This window comes from Dermochelys coriacea, chromosome 2 (assembly GCF_009764565.3).
Source record: "Dermochelys coriacea isolate rDerCor1 chromosome 2, rDerCor1.pri.v4, whole genome shotgun sequence".
Classification (NCBI taxonomy): Eukaryota; Metazoa; Chordata; order Testudines; family Dermochelyidae; genus Dermochelys; species Dermochelys coriacea.
The window spans coordinates 52,964,012-52,983,338 of record NC_050069.1 but is presented as its reverse complement, the minus strand read 5'-3'; the positions used below and the strand labels follow the sequence as shown (position 1 = coordinate 52,983,338).

Here is a 19,327-nt window from a genome sequence, read left to right as displayed (position 1 = left end):
TGCAAGAGGCACAAAGAAACCATCAATTCCCTGGGGTTTGTTTGCTTGTTTTTAAAAATGTGTGTGTCCATTAAATGTCTTTTTGTAGACTCAGTCCAGCATTCCTTCACTATATATCTTATGGTTCTGTACTGCTGCCCATTACTGTAGTATCTGGGCACCTTCCATGTAAATAGATTCGCATGAGTGGACTTCATAGCACCTCTGGTTCTTCTCCCTTACTGGATACAGAAAACTCTGCTTGAGGTATGTAATTTTTGGTTTTGCTATTTTACAGGAGGATGACAGTGGAGGCTGTTGATATTGTAAATGTGATTCCACTTACGGTGGAAAAATTTTTATAAGAGAAGAAGGTTTTATGTCATTTATCTAAAAAGACAGTTAGATCTGGATTCATGGAATCTCTTCTGGAAGATCATTCCACAGCCAGAACCCCACAGCTGAAAATGGTTTGTTCCTGGCTCCCACATGCTTTGTGATCTGTACTGATCTCCAGAATAGTACAACTATCTTGGTAATTCATTGATAGAGATCCAGTCTCAAACTCAGCTTGGAAAGGCCAAAACCTTAAGCTGGCAATGGAAATGGACTGAGAAGCAGTGAAGGGACTAAAGCATGGGTCTGATGTGCTCATGGTGTCCTAAGCCAAAGAGGAGCCACACATTTTAATTATCAGTAGAAGTATTCACGTGAGTAAGGATTTGCAGACACAGATTGTGTGGATTGCACCCTCAGCAAGTTTGCAGATGACACTAAACTGGGAGGAGTGGTAGATACGCCGGAGGGTAGGGATAGGATACAGAGGGACCTAGACAAATGATAGAGGATTGGGCCAAAAGAAATCTGATGACGTTCAACAAGGACATGTGCAGAGTCCTGCACTTAGGAAGGAAGAATCCCATGCACTGCTACAGACTAGGGACCAAGGGTCTACGCAGCAGTTCTGCAGAAAAGGACCGAGGGGTTATGGTGGACAAGAAGCTGGATATGAGTCAACAGTGTGCCCTTATTGCCAAGAAGGCTAACGGCATTTGGGGCTGTATAAATAGGGGCACTGCCAGCAGATCGAGGGACGTGATCGTTCCCCTCTATTTGGCATTGGTGAGGCCTCATCTGGAGTACTGTGTGTTCAGTTTTGGGCCCCACACTACAAGAAGGATGTGGAAAAATTGGAAAACGTCCAGCAGAGGGCAACAAAAATGATTAGGGGGCTGGAGCACATCACTTATGAGGAGAGGCTGAGGGAACTGGGATTATTTAGTCAGCAGAAGAGAAGAATGAGGGGGGATTTGATAACTGCTTTCAACTACCTGAAAGGGGATTCCAAAGAGGATGGAGCTAGATTGTTCTCAGTGGTACCAGATGACAGAACAAGGAGTAATGGTCTCAAGTTGAAGTGGGGGAGGTTTAGGTTGTATATTAGGAAAAACGTTTTCACTAGGTGGGTGGTGAAGCACTGGAATGGGTTACCTAGGGAGGTAGTGGAATCTCCTCCCTTAGAGGTTTTTAAGGTCAGCCTTGACAAAGCCCTGGCTGGGATGATTAGATGGGGATTAGGTCCTGCTTAGAGCAGGGGGTTGGACTAGATGACCTCCTGAGGTTCCTTCCAACCCTGATATTGTATGATTCTATGATTCTATGACATTACATCAATAATCAAGAGAAAACATACAGGTGGTGTTAATGGGAGTGATTATTCGGAGGAAGAGGTTCCAGAAAGCAGAGTTGGGTTTTTTAAATGATATTTTAAGTAGTCTCACAGGGAAAGGAGTTTTAATGATCCCCCCAGGCAGTGAGTAATCAAAACAATGTAAATAATATGGACCCTGTGTTGCTGCCACTGAATTCAATGGCCGAATTCCCACTGGCTTCAGTGGGTATAGAATCAGGCACTCTGAACACAGTGCCATAAATTAACACAGTAGAGCTCTGTTAAGATTGAAGTACGGCACATCCTGTTACAACAGCAAGCTTAATAACTTTGTTTGCAGGGATGGGACGAGGGTCTGGTTTTCTTTAATCTCAGATAGAATTAGTTTATCGTTTTGAGGGATGTCCTTCTTCATTTGGTCAGAAACAATATTTTTTAAGAAGACACAAATCCAGAAGAGGCCACAGATGCACATTCCTGCCATAGCTAGGAGGAAAAGTTGGATCTGTGAAGCCTGAAATTGAGATCTGGTACTAGCACACTGATGCTTACATTTCTGTCATTCCTTAAAACTTGCTGTCATTTGGAAACAGCAGATTGCTATAAAAGCCTTGCCATTCACCTTTCAATTAAATAAAAGTAACATCTGAAAACTTGCATTAAAAGAGCCATAAGATTTGTTAGGGTCCTCTTCTAATTATGTGATCTTCACATTTCCTGTACATTAACAAAGTTAGACTACGAAATTGGCAGCAAATACTCGAAGCTTTAAAGAGTCTTACAGAACTTGGCAAATAACTCTAAAGCAATCAAGTAATCAGTAAGATGAACTTCTTTCCTTACAAATATTCTTTATTAGATCTATACACAGCATAATGGCTTTTTGAAAGAAGGCAATTTTATCATTGCGCTTCTGTGGCTGATAAATAAGGCCCAGTCTTGCAAACCCTGACTCACATGAGGAATCCATGCTCATGCAAATTGTCCCATTCTCATCAACAATGGGACTACTTACAGGAACATGGATTCTTCATGGGAATAGTAGCTGGCAGGGTCAAGCCCTAACATTGTAATTACAACTGCTGAATTACACCAAATAATCCTTAATTTGATGTATTATATTGCAGTACATTAGCAACATTTCATTGATTTAATAATCCATCATAAGAACTCACTCCTGTGATATAATGAAAAAAAGTCTCAAATACAGTATTTAAGCGGTTCTTCCAACACACTGAAACACAGCATTTCTTCACAGGAAAATAAAATGTTTATTCTCTGTCATGCATTTCATTTATGCTGTTTAGTTGTGTACCCTTTGCAGGGAACACAAGAGACTACCTTATGCATTAATTAAAGCACTGTTGCACTTTCTAAAAGAACAATGAGTGCAAGGGGGAAGAGGTGATCATTCCAAGAAGTAATGAAGAGATTTTGTTTCAGCGGGTTATCAATTATTTATGAGTAAATCCCCAGATGAATGCATCTGAAGCTGAGTGGTTTTTTTTTTTAAATACCTTTAAACTCTACACACGGTACAGTAGTACTGTACACAAGCTAAATTGGTTTTCTATACAAGTCACCAAGAAATGAGAGTTAAATCTGGACGTTATTAATAAAATAGTACTGTACTTACTCTAACAAAATGTCTGCAAGTCTTAAAGTCACCTTGCAGATTTCTTTTAGGATCCAACAACAGAAACTGTACTCTGAGACTTTACAGAGATAATAAAGACTGGGGAATGATATAATCTCATATTGCAGTCAATTTCTGTAACTTTTCTTACAGTCAAGTCTTATTCATTTTGACTATCAGACTCTTAAACTTGTTATGCCATATATTATTCTCCCGGGGCAAAACCTGTAGGAGTAAAGTACAATTGGCTGGAATGTTTGCAATGAAAAATATTGATGAAATTTGTCCTTTTCCCCCCAAAAGGGAGAGATTTTGTTTTATTTGTACAAAATCTTGTAGATTCTCTTCTAAATTTTCCATTTTTCAAAATGTTTTAAACAGATACTTTAAACAAACGAAGTTGGCCTATTGGTTGTTCTGCAAAGTATAAATACATATGCACACATGGATGCACATATGTTTTATCTTTTGACAGGTGGTCACTTTCATCATGCAGTGGAATAGTGCCAAAACTGGAACATTCCATTTGCTAACTTTACTGATTGGAATAATTTAAGAATTCTGTTTTTGAAAATAATTGATGAGAAAGTTTGGAAACGAAAGCCAGATCGCTACAGAGCATAACAGGCCACTTTCAGAGTTACAGAAATATCTAGGCAATTCCCTCTTTCCTCCCCCCTCCCCCCACATTTTTTTCTACCAGCTATAGAAGCTGATTAAATGCCCACTGAAATCAATGGGAGTCTTTCTTGACTTTATTAAGCTTTGATTCAGGCAGCTGGAGGGGAGGAAGTATACAAGAAACTCCCTAAGGCCATGTCTACACTTTCTGGGAATCGATGCTGCTATGATTGATGCAGAGGGGGTTGATTTAGCAGGTCTAGTGAAGACCCGCTAAATCGACCACAAACAGCTCTCCGGTCCACTCAAGTACTCCACCAGAACGAGAGGAGTAAGGTAAGTCAACAGGAGAGCATCTCCTGCTGATGCACTGCAGCGTAGACACTGCAGTAAGTCTACTTAAGTTACATCGACTCCAGCTACATTATTCACGTAATTGGATTAGTGTAATTTAGGTCAATTTACCACAGTAGTGTAGATAAGGTCTAAGGTTCACTTCCTTCCTGGAGCTTCCTCCACATGCTTCCTTCTAAAAGGGGGGTTTGCGGATTGGCACATTGGGAACGGCGAATTAATCCTTCAGAGAAAGAAGGCACTTTCTGCATGGATCCTAAGACAACTGTAGGCGAGTGTTTCAGAGTGCTATCTGGCCTCTCCCTGTCAGGAGCAATGCTATTGGGTTTTACCCTCACCCCACAACTAGACGAGTGAGCCTCCTCTCATTCTGTCCTGAACAGTTAAGCATTCCCATGTACCATTAACAATTGCCACTTTCAACCCTTTTATTAGTTAGTTTGTAAAAGTTTATAGAGTATGTGTATTTGGATGACAGGTAATATATCAATGTTAGCCATTACTCATTGTTATTAGGCAGCTTTAAGGAATATCTACATTTACTTTATCACACCACAGTAGAACAAACGGCTCTTGAAGTCGGAGGACAACAGCTTTACTCCAACCAATCTACATTATCTGTCAGTGTTAGCTAAAATAAATGAATATCTGAAAACATATTAACATAAAAGTGAAATACGGGTTGATGGGCATTGATATAAAAGTATCATTTCAAATCCATATTTAAGAATTGGGCAACACCTATGTACAATTGTGATACTGCTATGAAATCAATGATCCACACAGTAAAATTCTGAACTCTCTGGTTGCTCACTGGAGAGCTTTTCTTCTTAGACTCTGAGCTGCTCAGGGCATGAAAAGATGACGACCTAGACATCACCTTGCCTGGAAAGCACCTAATATATCATGGATGCTACTGTAAACAAATAGCAATAATATAAAAGGAGCTGAATTTGCCATACACTGTTTGAAAGCTGATGATCTGAAGACATCAAAAAGGTCTTTGAATATTCAAATTGGTCAATATGTCTAACAGATTTCTTCTGTGGGAAGACAATTTGTTTTAAGCATGAGCTTCCTTAGCAAACAAAGTGAGTAAGCAAATGGACTTTTATGCTAATTCCTTAATTCCATATCCTCATTTTGAAGGGAAAAAAATCATTTCCCTATTCCATGTTTTTATGTGGACAGAATTTCATTTCCTTCACTATTACTATGGACAATAGATCATAGGCCAGTACTGAGGGAGTAGAAATACAATGTCAACACTAACCAAACATTCTGCGCAATGTCTTGTTGAAATAGCACTTGACAATCAGTACAACTAGGAGATTATTGGCCTTGCCCAGTGATATGATGCATCCCCAGCTAGTTTGGAAATAAAAAGAAGCCTTTGGCAGGAATCCAAACATGATTTTGTATATGCTTATCTTTGATATCAAAGTATTATCCTTAAGTTATGTAAACATCTAAATGATACGTTCATGGAGAGAGCTTTTCTTACACATTTATACTTTCCCACAGCATACTTCCAGACAGATGAACACTGCTTATCTTTATCTTTCTCATTTACTGTTCATTCATACCTTTTAAAATGAACACTCTTTGCATATGACACAACAGGGACGTAGCAATTTAGTGCTCATTTGTCCTAATAATCTGCTATTGATGTTAGATTAAAAACATTTATTCAAACCACACAAATGAATAAAAGTAAATAAAAATGAAGTGGCAGTGGTGTCTAGTAGATTGAGCAGAGAACGGCGAATCAGGACCGCCAGGGTGGTAATCTCAGTCCTGTCACTGACTTGCTACACTACACCACTGACTTGCAGTTTCTGGTCTTGGGGCAGTCGCCTCTTTATATTCCGACTTCCCCATCTGTAAAATACGCATTGTAAGACTTATGAATTTACAGGGGAGTCTTGTGAGGATTAATATAGTGCTTTGCAAATGTAAAGAGCTAATTAATCATTAATATTAAGTAGGGCTGTCGACTAATCACAGTGAACTCACGCAATTAACTCAAAAAAATTAATCGCGATTAATCACAGTTTTAATCACGCTGTTAAAAAAGACACTACCAATTGAAATTTATTAAATATTTTGGATGTTTTTCTACATTTTCATATATATCTTGTACTCTGTGTTGTAACTGAAATCAAAGTGTATATTTTGATTATCATTTTTACAGTGCAAATATATGTAAACAGAAGAAATTGTATTTTTCAATTTGTCTGCTACAAGTATTGTAATGTAATCTCTTTGTCCTGAAAGTGCAACTTACAAATGTAGGGGTTTTTTTGTTATATAATTGCACTCAAAAACAAAAACAATGTAAAACTTCAGAGGCTACAAGTCCATTCAGTCCTACTTCTTGTTCTGCCAATCGCTAAGAGAAACAAGTTGTTTACATTTACAGGAGATAACGCTGCCTGCTTCTTATTTACAATGTCACCAGAAAGCGAGATCAGGTATTTGCATGGCACTTTTGTAGCCAGCACTGGAAGGCATTCACGTGCCAGATATGCTAAACATTCATATGCCCCTTCATGCTTTGGCCACCATTCCAGAAGACATGCTTCCATGCTGATGACTCTTGGTAAAAAAAATTATGCATTAATTAAATGTCTGACTGAACTCCTTGGGGGAGAATTGTACATCCCCTGCTCTGTTTTACCTGCAGTCTGCCATATATTTCATGTTACGGTAGTCTCGGATGATGACCCAGCCCATGATGTTGTTCTTTTAAGAACACTTTAACTGCAGATTTGACAAAATGCAAAGAAGGTACCAATGTGAGATTTGTAAAGATAGCTACAGCACTCGACCCAAGATTTAAGAATCTGAAGTGCCTTCCAAAATCTGAGAGGGACGAGATAGGGAGCATGCGTTTAGAAGTCTTAAAAGAGCAACACTCTGATGTGGAAACTACAGAACCCGAACCACCCAAAAAAGAAAATCAACGTTCTGCTGGTGGCATCTGACTCAGATAATGAAAATGATCATGTGTCAGTCCACACTCCTTTGGATGGTTTTCGAGCAGAGCCCATCATCAATATGGACACATGTTCCCTGGAATGGTAGTTAAAGCATGCGCATCTGACACATAAATATCTTGTGATGCCAGCTACAACAGTGCCATGAGAATGCCTGTTCTCACTTTCAGGTGACACTGTAAACAAGAAGAGTGCAGCATTATCTCCTGCAAATGTAAACAAATGTGTTTGTCTGACTGATTGGCTGAACAAGAAGTAGGACTGAGTGGACCTGCAAGCTCTAAAATTTTACATTGTTTTATTTTTGAATGCAGTATTTTTGTACATAATTCTATATTTGTAAGTTCAACTTTCATGATAAAGAGACTGCATTATAGTACTTGTATTTGGTGAATTGAAAAATACTATTTATTTTCTCTTTTTAAAGTGCAAACACTTGAAATCAAAAATAAATATAAAGTGAGCACTGTACACTTTGTATTCTGCATTGTAATTGAAATCAATCTATTTGAAAATGTAGAAAACATCCAAAAATATTTAAATAAATAGTATTCTATTATTGTTTAATTACACAGAGTAATTATTTTAATCACTTGACAGCCCTAATATTAAGTAAACTGCACTGTAAGATCTCTTGTACTTTTTATTTTCTTGTTTGATATGTTGATATGCAGCAATGCAAATATTTAGATACAAATCCTTTTCTTCCTATGCGACTACCCCCCAGTGAACTACTTTACTCACAAGAGTGAAGGTTTGCAGTATTAGGGTCTATAGCTTTACCCAATTAAGGCCTTCATCCTGCATCTGACAGCACTCAAGAGAACCGTGGTGCCCATGTGAAAATCCATTAAAGTCAGAGCAGCCCCATGTGAGCCGGTCAGTTGACCTGCACACTATCAGTTGCCGACTTGGGATCTCACTGTGGACTGCCTTCAGTTACACTGTGGATCACCTTAAGGATTTGTTTCTACTAAACAGGGTGTTAAAATGTGTTTAACAATGTACCTGGTCTACTAAGCTCAGCATCCCTCCCCTCCCCATATTAGAGGAGTTTTAAATAGTATACTGCTGGAAGAACTGCTACTTTTGAAAAGCTTCACTGTTTGCCATCCCCTTAGAGAAACTTGGTGGGAAAAACTTTTAGCATCAATTAGTTGAGAAACATGCTCATTTGTTAACTTCTTTGTGTGTCAATTAAGTCAGCAGAACCCTTGGAAAAAGTGCTTCTCAGCTAAATGATGCTGCATAGACAATGAGAGTAGCTCAGCTGCTTTGTTTTTGTAGATCCCACAAAACACTGGCTCTTTCAAAAATACACTTTTGCTCTGGATTATAGAGTATTTTCTTTTTATGATTTAGACTCCAGATGGTCCCTTCTATCAAACTAAAATCATTCTTATGGAATGTTAAATTTAGAATTTAAGCTATTTAATAACATTCCTGTGTATTCAATGTATGAGCTAAAAAACACATTCACATTAAGATGCCTTGCAATTAGGTTTCTGCAGAGCTTTGGGTTTTGAAAGGCATTAAAAGAGACTGTGGATTTTTTTTTTTATTAAATGACATTTCACAAACAGAATTAGAAAAATATTTAAGCTTGTTAAAGGTCAGAGCCTGCAAACTTTACTCATGCAAGCAGTCCCGCTGCCTTCAGTTCAACCTCTCATTTAAGAGCTGTGTCTGTATTTGTTCCTTTACAAAGTATTTTACATTCATATATTATTGTGATGAAACACCCGGGTCCATGATGGGTATTGAAATGGAAAAATAATTCCTTGGGCTCATCCTGCAAGGTGCTGAGTACATTTTACTGTCACTGATTCCAATGGGAGCTGAAGACAGCTGGCACTTGCAGGAGATGCTCAGCATGCCACAGAATTGGGCTCTTGTTAAATAAGCATCATATCTGGATTAATGATTTTTTTTTTTTAGTAAAAGGTGGAGATTTTGCTACAATTATAAATTGTATAACAAAGTAGTACAGGTGTCTAAAACAGTTTAAAAACATGAACATGGTAAAACCTGTTTCTAACATTTCAGCTCAGTTTTTACACCCAATATAAATAAATCTGGTAACAAACTACTTCCTTGTATTGAATGTTCTGAATATTTATTTCAATACTTATTGAAACCCAATCTAGCACATACAGAGGTTATTGGGCAGAGAGCCTCAGCTAACATAAAAATTGTCTTAGCTCCATTGAAGTAAGGCACCATGACAATTTACACCAGCTGAAGATTTACCTACATGTTGTTTAAGACAACAAGCAACTCTTATTTTGTTTTGAGTCTAAATTAATGTAACATGATGCTGTATATATCAGATAAACTTGATTGAAACATGGCTGCTAGGAAAACATCTTTTCTGCCAAAACTACATCTTTGTCTCTTTTTCTGCATTTGAAATAATACTAAGCCAGTATGCAAAAAACTCTACCCCTTTTACAAATTTAATCAACTAAAGCATTCAGCAACACTGCTGATATATTACTCTGCTTACAAACAAATCTCTCGGGGACAAATTAAAAGGAAATGTTACAGAGCTCTATCATTCAAAGTCTTACAGTTGAGACACCTATAAATCATTGTGTTTGTTTATTTAGATAATTGGGTCCATTCCTGCAAGTAACTTTCAAGCTCCACAAACATCTGGTTCTGACTATTTTTCAGTGTGTGGATTTTTTTTTAAATATTAGAAAAAATGTTCCAAGCATGCAGTACATTATCTGTTATGTATAAATTGTGCATGTAACGCTCTCTGCACTGCTTTGAAAAAAATCCAGCTCTCCCTTGGTGATCTCTTCCGTTCAAAGAGTTTCCAATGCGAAAAACAGATGCCACTGTGAAACCAACTGGAGTCTGTCACAATGCAACTGTATCTGAATTAAAAGATAGTTAAGGATTTGACTTGGGGCAACAACAGAACGGAAAATCAAAGCTGAAAGAATCTGCCTGCTGTGTGTATCGCTGTATGTGGTGCAGGCCAAGATATACACATTGATTTAAGATTTTGGTCCAGATTCTTCACCGCTTTGTCATCTGCACCTGCGAGGCGTTGTAAAATGCTGCCAAAGCATGGCAGTGTTTTACACCTGTCTACAGGAGAGTGCTCTACCCATAATAATTCTGGGCAGGGGACTGAGTGACAACGATCCCTCTGGATTCCTTTGCTTTGTAGGCTTATGTCACAACCTCAGTCATCTGACTACAGCACTTCCCACTCCTGCTCAGACAGCCTTTACAGCCCCCCAGCGCCACAGGAGACATTACTTGGCCAGAGGCGCATCCGATACTTCGAGGCTCAGTAATCGCTGCGCGGCTACCGCTTGAGCTCATCCAACCACCTTGCTACGCCCAAACCCGAGCAGTGCACGTCGCCGGCATCACCCACACGCAAAGCTGGCCCTCTCTCCCCCCACGCTTTGCCTTCACCCGGGAGGCCCCCGTCCCGCCAAGGAAAGAGCAGCGCTTCATCCACACACACACGCCCCCCACCCGAAAAACAGACACAAGCCCGGCCACCAAAAGGGGAGATCCCTTAACGCCACCAGCCCAAGTCACGCTGCTGCCTACGGGACCCTGCCGGCACCGCACCTGCCTAGTAATAACAACTCTGTAGGGGGGTGACAGCCCCGTGGGGACTAGCACTGCCCCTCCGCCGGCCCCGGGCCACACATGCCCGCTCTGGCCCAGGGCAGGGAGCAACCTGGAGCCCCCATGGAGGGTGGGGGGGGGGCAGGGCTGGACCAGGCGCTAACGCATCAGCCCCCCACGCCATCAACTTTGGAAACCGCCCCCAACTTACCAGGAATCTCCGGGACTTCGGGGGGTGGCCCCCCCAGCCCCCCGCTGGGAGGGGGGGGCGGCTGCCGCCTTGCTCGCTGCGGCGGGACCCGCACTTCCAAAGGCAGCGCCGGCCCCTGCTCGCCCCCGCGCGCCGAGCCGCTCGCGGGCGCCCCGGGACTCAGGCTAACAATAACACAAGCCGGCGGGCGGCGCGGCTCCGCCGGCGGCAGGGGAGTCCCGCAGCGGGGCTGGCAACGAGGAGCCGCCCGCGACAGCTCCCCGCCCCACAGGGGAGAAAATGACAGCAGCGGCGGCGGCAGAAGGAAGAGCCAGAGCCGCAGCCGCAGCCGCCGCCGCCGCCGGTCCGGCCGGCGCAGGATGAGCTCCAGCAATGCGCATGTTCCCAACGCCCCACGTGCAAACGCAAGAGATGCAGCGCCGCTGGGGCTGGTGGCGGCGGGGGCAGAGCCAGGCCGGAGGAGGTGCGGCGGGGCCTGTGCAGAGAGAGCGAGACCACGCACGCCCCCGGGGCTGGCCGCTGGCTGCCGGCACGCGCCTCCCGCCCTCAGAGACAAGGAAGTCCAGGCAGTGAGCGAGTGACCGACCGCTGCACGCCTGCAGGCTCCTCTGGCTCTCCCTGCAAACATCAGACGCTCTGCCTGTCACCCCCCAATGCCTGCCATGCAATGCAGTGTGAAGAATTGATGGCCCCTGCTGAGTGAAAACAAGGAGGCGGCCTTGGGGCACCTTAGAGCCTAAACAGATTTACTTGGGCATAAGCTTTAATGGGCTAAAACCCACTTCATCAGATGTATGGAGCGGAAAATACAGTAGCAGATATATATCTATACACACCGTATATGAAAAGACGGGAGTTGCCTTACCACGTGGGGGGCTGGGCTAAAGAGACAATTCCATTAAAGGGGGCTGTTCTCCATTGTAGAATACCAAGGGAGGAAAAATACTTCTGTGGTGGTAATGAGGGTGGCCCCTTTCAAACAGTTGACAAAAAGGTGCAACAGTAGAGGGAAATTAGTTTTTGTAATGACCTATCCACTGCCAGTCTTTATTCAGGCCTAATTTGATGGGTTCCAGTTCTGCAGTTTCTTGGTGGAGTCTGTTTTTGAAGAGTTTTTTTTTGTTGAAGAATTGCCACTTTTAAGTCCGTTATTTTCCACTCCATGCATCTGATGGAGTGGGTTTTAGCCCATGAAAGCTTACGCCCAAATAAATTTGTTAGTCTCTAAGGTGCCACAAGGACTCCTTGTTTTTGCTGATGCAGACTAACACGGCTACCATTCTGAAACCTGCTGAGTGGTCACTGTAAGCAATGGATGGCGGATTCCTTTAGTGCATTGCACTTTTAAAATAAACTGTAAGAGACCAGCAGCCTTGATCTTGCAATAAGCTTGTACATTTTTATATTGTTTTCTTTGAAATGATCAAACAAAAATCAACTAAAACTGAAAGTGCTGTTCTAGCTGAAAAATAAATAGGTATTGTATATGCTGCATTAGTACTTCGAGAGGGGAATCTTTATGGGGCTTAACATAGGACACGCAGAGAGCAGCCCAGGATAGACGGGGAAGGGGGAGGCTTCTTTGTGCCCTAAGTGAATTTTGACAGTGTAGGAAGGATTCAGAGTCAGATGTATGTAGAAGATATGTTTTCTTACATTTCTCTAAAAAGACTATTAGAGTACAAAAAAGTACATACACACTCACATATGTAGTAGATAACAGCTTTGTACAAGATGAGCTATGGCACACTGCTTTGAGTGCTCTTATAAATATTTTACTAGTCCAGCCATTCTCAAGCTGTGGCTAGCTCTCAGGTGAGTTTCCAGCAGCTGTCTTAGGTGTGTGTGTGTTGGTGGGAGGGGAAGAGTATAAGCTCCTTCTAATCACTGTCCTCATTTCCCAGTGTTTGCCCAGCCATTGGCAAATAGGTCTCCTCTAATTCCAGCATTAGCTGCAAGTTGGTACGTAGGGATAAGGCACACTGTCTGATTTACCTGGACTAAAAACAAGAATGAAGGAGTCCAAACTGCCATTTGTAGAAAATTTGGGATATTACTGAATAAACAGATTGTGAAAAGAGAGGGTTCAGGTTTGAAATTAAGAGAGTATGGGAATGCAGAAAACTGACAGAAAAACCATAACAGCAGATGTAGGAAAGGCTGCAAAGTGAAAATCTCACGTGGGTTTCTTTTAAGGGAAATTTTACAACCGCAAATTAAAATACAATAGTTTCCAACCAAAAACTACATAGAAAGTGATCCATCACCAATGGAAATACTGCTATTGACTTCACAGGATCAGGCCCTTATTCCCTAACCTAGATGTCAAATGTCCTTAGGCCTCAGATTTGATCTTGACTCTACAATTGATGGGTAAAATGAAAAATAAAGGCTTGTCTACACAAGAAACTTTTACCAAATATACCAGGAAAATTATACCAGTATTGTTAAACCAATATATTTGTACTGATAGAACTCCCCCTATAGACACTCTTATCCCAGCACAAGAGTGGCTTTTTCTGGGTTAGTTTAAACCTCTTCCAAAGCAACATAAGCTAAAGTGAAAAATAGTACTCTTATACCAGAATAAGAATAAGGGGTCCGCATAGGGGGTTATACAGGAATTACTAAAGAAAAGGAGTACTTGTGGCACCTTAGAGACTAACAAATTATTAGAGCATAAGCTTTCGTGAGCTACAGCTCACTTCTTCGGATGCAAAAAAAAAAAAAAAAAATCCCACCAAATGCATCCCATGAAGTGAGCTGTAGCTCACGAAAGCTTATGCTCTAATAATTTATTAGTCTAAGGTGCCACAAAGTACTCCTTTTCTTTTTGCGAATACAGACTAACACAGTAATTCCTGTTTCAGAGTAGCAGCCGTATCAGTTTAAATTCACATCTGATACCACTATAAGTTTCCCATGTAGACAAGCCCTAAGATAGAGCCATCCATTTCCTCTGGCCCTGTTTCTGGAGCAGAGGTGCAAAGCCAATCAGAAGTGAGTTGTGTCCGATTTATTCTTTATCTTTCTATATTATTTAAACATAGCACCATTATTACACATTTTCTTTTTAAATAGTAATCAGAGTGGTTCTCATTAACTAATCACTATTTGCAGTCTTTTCCAGCACAGAGGGAAAAGATCAGTAAAGAAGAGAGAAGTTCAGAGACTGAAGACAAGAGGAAAAAAAAAAAAAAAAAAAAAAAAATCAGTCATGGAAAGAAGCCCAAACCAGAGCAAATAGTATTTGAGATGGTCTGGAGGAAAAGGGGAAAAGGAAATGCATAGGCACAAGCACAATAAATCTAAATATATTTATATAAATAAATATGAAACCCTTCAAAAAGGTTAGCAAAAAATCAGTGACTTGTACACGTGCTTAATTCTGCACTACATAAAAGTGTTCCAAAGGCCCCAATCACTATCAAAGCTTTATTGTAGCAGGCAATGTAAAGATGCATAAAATGACATGGTCTGTGCCACAAGGACCTTACCATCTAGTATTAAAAAAAGATGCATCATGTAAATGTAACAAACAGAAAGGAACGGGAAAGCAAGATGAAAGAAATAGTGAAAAGGCTACCCACTTACCTATTTAAGGAGTGCACACAACTTCATAGTTATAAATCATTTTTGGGGTGCTAAAAGTATCAATAGGCTTGGAAAGATTATATTTATATGAGTAAATATAAGTAAATGTCTATTTCACTGTACACACAAATTGACAAAATAATTGCTATTATTGATCATTGAAATTTACAGATTGGCAAAGTAAGAAAAATGTTGCTTGAGAACTTAGTTTGATTGAAGAATATTTACTTTGTATATTTAACATTTGATGTTGAAAAATTGTGTTTTAATGGTTATAAAGCATTTACTTTTTGAACAACAGCATCTACTGTAATTATTGCCTGCCACTGTTCTCAGGCCTCCCCATAATTTCCTGCAACTGTGAAAATTTAAATGAATAAAAATTTAAAAAATGCTTAAACTCCATAATTGTGTGCACTGAAAATTTAAATCGATAAAACTAAAAAAAAAGTGCTTATCAATATTACCTACCAATTTTTTTTTAAATTGAATTCTGCTTAGCTTAAATATCAGAAATCCATCCTTAAACTCCACTATCCCTTTGTGGAACTATTTTATTATTCAAGAACCCGACAAAATCAAATACCTGATTTATTAGGGAAGGCATATGTAGCCAGATGTTGATATTAGTAATGCTTTGCAGCAGACTAACACGGTATCAGCTGAAGTACAATAAAGGCGTACCAACTGATAAAGGTGGAAATATAGGACTGGATACCTCAAACTCTTGAGTCACGTAAGTAACCTTGCCAATTTCAGGGTGAGCTGCAGACGTTCAGCACTTGTGAAAATCAGGCTGTTTTTCTTCAATTGCCCAAGTACGGAGTCAAGGCCCTAAATTTAGGCCCCTTAGAAGTCAATCTGCAACTGTTGGCCTAAGGGCTCAGACCTGGATCCACAAAAGTGACTTAGGCACCTAACTTTTGGGCATCTAGAAAATAACAGGAACAATGCTGTGAGCCACGAAACCAGTATCAGAGGGGTAGCCATGTTAGTCTGGATCTGTAAAAGCAGCAAAGAGTCCTGTGGCACCTTATAGACTAACAGACGTATATTAGGTGGGGCAGCCACCTAAACTAGCCAATGGGAGATGCAGAGAGAAGTGTGTGTCATAAGCCCTGCCCCTTTCTCAGAGATAGGTACCTAAGTCCAGGCTGTAGGGAGGAACTTATCTCAGGTGGTGATCCATGAATGAGGGAAAGATTGATAGATACTAAGGTCACAAGGGACCATTCTGATCTAGTCCGACCTCCTGCACAGTGCAGGCCACAGAATCTCACCCACCCACTCCTATGAAAAACCTCATCTATGTCTGAGCTATTGAAGTCCTTAAATAATGGTTTAAAGACTTCAAGGAGCAGAGAAGCCTCCCTCAAGTCAACCATGCCCCATGCTACAGAGGGGAGGTGAAAAACCTCCAGGGCCTCTCCAATCTGCCCTGGAGGAAAATGCCATATTTGGGGTTGGGAAGGAAGTCAGCTAAACCCTGAGCATATGGGCAAGATACACCAGCCAGATACCCAGGAAAGAATTTTCTGTAGTAACACAGATCCCATCCATCTAATATCCCATCTCAGGGGATTAGTCCTATTTACCCTGAATATTTAAAGATCAATTACTTACCAAAATCCCATTAACCCATCATACATCTCCTCCATAAACTTATCAAGTAGAATCTTAAAACCAGATAGATCTTTTGCCCCCACTGCTTCCCTTGGAAGGCTATTCCAAAACTTCACTCCTCTGATGGTTAAAAACCTTCGTCTGATTTCAAGTCTAAACTTCCTGGTGGCCAGTTTATACCCATTTGTTCTTGTGTCCACATTGGTGCTGAGCTGAAATAATTCCTCTCCCACTCCTGTATTTAGCCCTCTGATATATTTATAGAGAGCAATCATATCTCCCCTCAACCTTCTTTTAGTTAGGCTAAACAAGCCAAGCTCCTTAAGTCTCCTTTCATAAGACAAGTTTTCCATTCCTCGGATCATCCTAGTAGCCCTTCTCTGTACCTGCTCCAGTTTGAATTCATCCTTTTTAAACATGGGAGACCAGAACTGCACACAGTATTCTAGGTGAGGTCTCACCTAGGTGCCTTGTATAATGGTACTAAAACCTCCTTATCCCTACTGGAAAGGCCTCTCCTGATGCATCCCAAAACCGCATTAGCTTTTTTTCCCCACAGCCATATCACATTGGCAGCTCAGTCATCCTATGATCAACCAATACTCCAAGGTCCTTCTCCTCTTCCGTTACTTCTAATTGATGCGTCCCCAACTTATAACTAAAATTCTTGTTATTAATCCCTAAATGCATAACCTTACACTTCTCACTATTAAATTTCATCTTATTACTATTACTCCAGTTTACAAGGTAATCCAGATCCTCCTGTATAATATCCCGATCCTTCTCTGAATAGGCAATACCTCCCAGCTTTGTATCATCTGCAAACTTTATTAGCACACTCCCACTTTTTGTGCCGAGGTCAGTAATAAAAGATTAAATAAGATTGGTCCCAAAACCAATCCCTGAGGCACTCCACTGGTAACCTCCCTCCAACCTGACAGTTTGCCTTTCAGTAGGACCCGTTGCAGTTTCCCCTTTAACCAATTCCTTATTCACCTTTTGATGTTCATATTGATCCCCATCTTCTCCAATTTAACTAATAATTCCTCATGTGCCACGGTATCAAATGCCTTACTGAAATCTAGGTAAATTAGATCCACTGCATTTCCTTTATCTAAAAAATCTGTTCCCTTTTCAAAAAGGGAGATTAGGTTGGTTTGGCACGATCTACCTTTTGTAAAACCATGTTGTATTTTGTCCCATTTACCATTGACTTCAATGTCCTTAACTAATTTCTCCTTCAAAATTTTTTCCAGGACCTTGCATACTACAGATGTCAAACTGGCCTGTAGTTACCCAGATCACTTTTTTTCCCCTCCTTTCTTAAAAATAGAAACTATATTAGCAATTCTCCAATCATTTGGTACTACTCCTGAGTTTACAGATTCATTAAAAATTCTTGCTAATGGGCTTGCAATTTCAGGTGCCAATTCCTTTAATATTCTTGGATGAAGATTATCTGGGCCCCCCGATTTAGTCCCATTAAGCGGTTTCAGTTTCGCTTCTACCTCTGATATGTTAATATCTGCCTCCATATCCTCATTCCCATTTGTCATGCTACCATTATCCCCAAGATCCTCTTTAGCCTTATTAAAGAATGAGGCAAAGTATTTGTTTAGATATTGGGCCATGCCTAGATTATCCTTAACCTCCACTCCATCCTCAGTGTTTAGGGGTGCAACTTCTTCTCTTTGTTTTCTTCTTGTTGATATGGCTATAGATCCTTTTACTATTGGTTTTAATTCCCTTTGCAAGGTCCAACTCTACTCGACTTTTAGCCTGTCTCACTTTATCCCTACATGTTCTGACCTCAATTAGGTAGCTTTCCTTGCTGATCCCTCCCATCTTCCACTCCCTGTATGCTTTCTGCTTCTTCTTAATCACCTCTCTAAGATGCTTGCTCATCCAGCTTGGTCTACAACTCCTGCCAATGAATTTTTTTCCCCTTTCTTGGGATACAGGCTTCCGATAGCTTCGGCAGCTTTGATTTAAAGTAATCCCAGGCCTCCTCTACCTTTAAATCCATAAGTTCTTCAGTCCAATCCACTTCCCTAACTAATTTCCTTAATTTTTGAAAGTCAGCCCTTTTGAAATCGAAAACCCTAGTTGCAGATTTATTTTTGTTAATCCTTCCGTTCAGTTTGAACTGAATTAGCTCATGATCACTTGAGCCAAGATTGTCCCCTACAACCATTTTTTCTATGAGGTCCTCGCTACTCACCGAAATTAAATCTTAAATGGCATCCCCTCTAGTCAGTTCAGCAACTACTTGATGAAGGAATCCATCAGCTATTGCATCTAGGAAAATCTGATCCCTATTATTATTACTAGCACTGGTCCTCCAGTCTATATCTGCAAAGTTAGTCTCCCATGATCACGCAGTTTCTATTAGTATTTACTTGATTAAAAACATTAAAAAGGGCTCCATCTGTATCCAAATTAGATCCTGGAGGTCTATAGCACACCCCAAGCATTATTGTAGGAGAGGCTTTACTAGTTTTCTTCCCCAATGTAATTTTTGCCCAGACGGACTCTGTCTTATCCATTGCATCACTTCTTATTTCTTTACATTCTACCTCATCATTGATATACAATGCTACTCCACCACCTTTACCTTTGTTTCTGTCTTTCCTAAACAGCACATACCCTTCAATACCTGTAGTCCAGTCATGACTACTGTTCCACCATGTTCTGTTATCCCTGTAATATCTGGTTTCACTTCCTGCACCAATAGCTCTAGTTCCTCCATTTTGTTACCTAGGCTCCTTGCATTGGTGTACAAACATCTTAATTTTTGCTGTTTGGCCTCGCTCACATTTTGTACCCTATTAGGCACTGTCATTCTACAGCCTGTATAACCTATTAGACTAGTATCCACACTGCCCTCGCTCCAATGCATCCGATGAAGTGAGCTGTAGCTCACGAAAGCTCATGCTCTAATAAATTTGTTAGTCTCTAAGGTGCCACAAGTACTCCTTTTCTTTTTGCAAATAGAGACTAACACGGCTGCTACTCTGGCTCCTTATATACAGTCTCCT

At 40.7% G+C, this 19,327-nt stretch overlaps 1 protein-coding gene across 3 annotated transcripts in view; it reads right to left on the bottom strand.

Moving 5' to 3' along the window:
* Positions 1-11,563, bottom strand: part of PAG1 (phosphoprotein membrane anchor with glycosphingolipid microdomains 1) — a 191,241-nt gene extending 179,678 nt beyond the window's left edge. For all 3 annotated transcript variants that reach the window (XR_006278747.1, XM_043507679.1, XM_038392916.2), the window contains exon 1: positions 11,073-11,563. The gene's annotated coding sequence lies outside the window, so the exon portion shown is untranslated. The remainder of the gene's footprint in view (positions 1-11,072) is intronic.
* Between the last annotated feature and the right edge of the window lie 7,764 nt (positions 11,564-19,327).